This window comes from Scardinius erythrophthalmus, assembly GCF_964197995.2.
Source record: "Scardinius erythrophthalmus genome assembly, chromosome: 15".
Taxonomy (NCBI): domain Eukaryota; kingdom Metazoa; phylum Chordata; class Actinopteri; order Cypriniformes; family Leuciscidae; genus Scardinius; species Scardinius erythrophthalmus.
The window spans coordinates 42,049,998-42,054,997 of record NC_138235.1 but is presented as its reverse complement, the minus strand read 5'-3'; the positions used below and the strand labels follow the sequence as shown (position 1 = coordinate 42,054,997).

At 39.1% G+C, this 5,000-nt stretch overlaps 1 protein-coding gene across 1 annotated transcript in view; it reads left to right on the top strand.

The window, feature by feature from the left end:
* LOC308703362 (sodium/hydrogen exchanger 9B2) overlaps positions 1 to 5,000 on the top strand; it is an 18,696-nt gene that overhangs the window by 8,162 nt on the left and 5,534 nt on the right. The gene's annotated exons all lie outside the window — the stretch shown is intronic.

Below are 5,000 nucleotides of genomic sequence, written 5' to 3'. Positions count from 1 at the left end.
TTAACCAATGAGCTGACCTTAACCAATGACACTTAACCAATGAGCTGACCTTAACCAATGACACTTAACCAATGACACTTAACCAATGAGCTGACCTTAACCAATGACACTTAACCAATGAGCTGATCTTAACCAATGAGCTGACCTTAACCAATGACACTTAACCAATGAGCTGATCTTAACCAATGACACTTAACCAATGAGCTGACCTTAACCAATGACACTTAACCAATGAGCTGATCTTAACCAATGAGCTGACCTTAACCAATGACACTTAACCAATGAGCTGATCTTAACCAATGACACTTAACCAATGAGCTGACCTTAACCAATGACACTTAACCAATGAGCTGATCTTAACCAATGAGCTGATCTTAACCAATGAGCTGACCTTAACCAATGACACTTAACCAATGAGCTGATCTTAACCAATGAGCTGATCTTAACCAATGAGCTGACCTTAACCAATAACACTTAAGCGATGACACTTAAGCGATGACACTTAACCAATGACACTTAACCGATGACACTTAAACGATGACACTTAACCAATGACACTTAACCAATGAGCTGACCTTAACCAATGACACTTAACCAATGAGCTGATCTTAACCAATGAGCTGACCTTAACCAATGACACTTAACCAATGAGCTGATCTTAACCAATGACACTTAACCAATGAGCTGACCTTAACCAATGACACTTAACCAATGAGCTGATCTTAACCAATGAGCTGATCTTAACCAATGAGCTGACCTTAACCAATGACACTTAACCAATGAGCTGATCTTGACCAATGAGCTGACCTTAACCAATGACACTTAACCAATGAGCTGATCTTAACCAATGACACTTAACCAATGAGCTGATCTTAACCAATGACACTTAACCAATGAGCTGACCTTAACCAATGACACTTAACCAATGAGCTGACCTTAACCAATGACACTTAACCAATGACACTTAACCAATGAGCTGACCTTAACCAATGACACTTAACCAATGAGCTGATCTTAACCAATGACACTTAACCAATGAGCTGATCTTGACCAATGACACTTAACCAATGAGCTGATCTTGACCAATGAGCTGACCTTAACCAATGACACTTAACCAATGAGCTGATCTTAACCAATGACACTTAACCAATGAGCTGATCTTGACCAATGAGCTGACCTTAACCAATGACACTTAACCAATGAGCTGATCTTAACCAATGACACTTAACCAATGAGCTGATCTTAACCAATGACACTTAACCAATGAGCTGACCTTAACCAATGACACTTAACCAATGAGCTGACCTTAACCAATGACACTTAACCAATGACACTTAACCAATGAGCTGACCTTAACCAATGACACTTAACCAATGAGCTGATCTTAACCAATGAGCTGACCTTAACCAATGACACTTAACCAATGAGCTGATCTTAACCAATGAGCTGATCTTAACCAATGAGCTGACCTTAACCAATGACACTTAACCAATGAGCTGATCTTAACCAATGAGCTGACCTTAACCAATGACACTTAACCAATGAGCTGATCTTGACCAATGAGCTGACCTTAACCAATGACACTTAACCAATGAGCTGATCTTAACCAATGACACTTAACCAATGAGCTGATCTTAACCAATGAGCTGATCTTAACCAATGAGCTGACCTTAACCAATGACACTTAACCAATGAGCTGATCTTAACCAATGAGCTGACCTTAACCAATGACACTTAACCAATGAGCTGATCTTGACCAATGAGCTGACCTTAACCAATGACACTTAACCAATGAGCTGATCTTAACCAATGACACTTAACCAATGAGCTGATCTTAACCAATGACACTTAACCAATGAGCTGACCTTAACCAATGACACTTAAGCAATGAGCTGATCTTAACCAGTGAGCTGACCTTAACCAATGACACTTAACCAATGAGCTGACCTTAACCAATGACACTTAACCAATGAGCTGACCTTAACCAATGACACTTAACCAATGAGCTGATCTTGACCAATGAGCTGACCTTAACCAATGACACTTAACCAATGAGCTGATCTTAACCAATGACACTTAACCAATGAGCTGATCTTAACCAATGACACTTAACCAATGAGCTGACCTTAACCAATGACACTTAACCAATGAGCTGATCTTAACCAATGAGCTGATCTTAACCATGAGCTGACCTTAACCAATAACACTTAAGCGATGACACTTAACCAATGACACTTAACCAATGACACTTAACCGATGACACTTAAACGATGACACTTAACCAATGACACTTAACCAATGAGCTGACCTTAACCAATGACACTTAACCAATGACACTTAACCAATGAGCTGACCTTAACCAATGAGCTGACCTTAACCAATGACACTTAACCAATGAGCTGACCTTAACCAATGACACTTAACCAATGAGCTGACCTTAACCAATGAGCTGACCTTAACCAATGACACTTAACCAATGACACTTAACCAATGAGCTGACCTTAACCAATGACACTTAACCAATGACACTTAACCAATGAGCTGACCTTAACCAATGACACTTAACCAATGACACTTAACCAGTGAGCTGACCTTAACCAATGACACTTAACCAATGAGCTGACCTTAACCAATGAGCTGACCTTAACCAATGACACTAACCAATGACACTTAACCAATGAGCTGACCTTAACCAATGACACTTAACCAATGACACTTAACCAGTGAGCTGACCTTAACCAATGACACTTAACCAGTGAGCTGACCTTAACCAATGACACTTAACCAATCAGCTGATCTTAACCAATGACACTTAACCAATGACACTTAATTAATGAGCTGACCTTAACCAATGAGCTGACCTTAACCAGTGAGCTGACCTTAACCAATGACACTTAACCAATGAACTGACCTTATCCAATGACACTTAACCAATGAGCTGACCTTAACCAATGAGCTGACCTTAACCAATGACACTTAACCAATGAGCTGACCTTAACCAATGACACTTAACCAATGACACTTAACCAATGAGCTGACCTTAACCAATGACACTTAACCAATGAGCTGATCTTAACCAATGAGCTGACCTTAACCAATGACACTTAACCAATGAGCTGATCTTAACCAATGAGCTGACCTTAACCAATGACACTTAACCAATGAGCTGATCTTGACCAATGAGCTGACCTTAACCAATGACACTTAACCAATGAGCTGATCTTAACCAATGACACTTAACCAATGAGCTGACCTTAACCAATGACACTTAACCAATGAGCTGATCTTAACCAATGAGCTGATCTTAACCAATGAGCTGACCTTAACCAATAACACTTAAGCGATGACACTTAACCAATGACACTTAACCAATGACACTTGACCGATGACACTTAAACGATGACACTTAACCAATGACACTTAACCAATGAGCTGACCTTAACCAATGACACTTAACCAATGACACTTAACCAATGAGCTGACCTTAACCAATGACACTTAACCAATGAGCTGACCTTAACCAATGAGCTGACCTTAACCAATGACACTTAACCAATGAGCTGATCTTAACCAATGAGCTGACCTTAACCAATGACACTTAACCAATGAGCTGATCTTGACCAATGAGCTGACCTTAACCAATGACACTTAACCAATGAGCTGATCTTAACCAATGAGCTGATCTTAACCAATGAGCTGACCTTAACCAATGACACTTAACCAATGAGCTGATCTTAACCAATGAGCTGACCTTAACCAATGACACTTAACCAATGAGCTGATCTTGACCAATGAGCTGACCTTAACCAATGACACTTAACCAATGAGCTGATCTTAACCAATGACACTTAACCAATGAGCTGATCTTAACCAATGACACTTAACCAATGAGCTGACCTTAACCAATGACACTTAACCAATGAGCTGATCTTAACCAATGAGCTGATCTTAACCAATGAGCTGACCTTAACCAATAACACTTAAGCGATGACACTTAACCAATGACACTTAACCAATGACACTTAACCGATGACACTTAAACGATGACACTTAACCAATGACACTTAACCAATGAGCTGACCTTAACCAATGACACTTAACCAATGACACTTAACCAATGAGCTGACCTTAACCAATGACACTTAACCAATGAGCTGACCTTAACCAATGACACTTAACCAATGACACTTAACATAATTATCACCTTAAAAAACCGTGAACACATCCCACCTTCCTAGCACCTTCTGCTAACGCATACTGTAATCACTAGCCTCTATACCTAATTACAGCTTGCCCACACCCTATTTGTTTTTATTCAATATTTTAATAGAGAGTGGTACAAAGGAAAATTTAAACCTATTCAGTTTACAGGTCGGTACCCTGTACCTTCTGCCTGAGGGCATCAACTCATACTCACTGTAGAGAACGTGATTCGGATCATTAATAATTTTAAAACTCTGTTTTCGCACCGCCTCCTCAAAAAGCTCATTAAGAGTAGTCGGTGGCACTGATCCAATTATCTTCCCTGCCCTTTTAATCAATGTTTGGAGCTGTGTTTTTAGTTTAACTGACAGGTTACCAAACCAAGCTATAATACCATATCTCAATATAGACTCAATAACTGTCTTGTGAAAAAGGAGCATAATATCTTTATCAACACCATGAACTCTTAGTCTTCTTAAAAAATATAAACGCTGACACATTTTTGATGAAACATTATCTACATGATGTGACCACTGTAACTGTTTGTCTAAATGAATTCCTAAATATTTATATGTTGTTACTTGTTCAATCGGTACTCCTTCAATTATAATAGGGCTTTGGTCACCTATAGACCTAGGGTCAAAAATAATTTCTTTAGTTTTGTTAACATTAAGGAGCAAGTTATGCTTCTTGCACCACTTCTCCATCTCCTCTATCTCCTGTATATAAGTACCAATGTCTGACTCTTTGTGGAGTAAACTCAATATGGCCGTATCATCAGAAAATTTAATAATAAC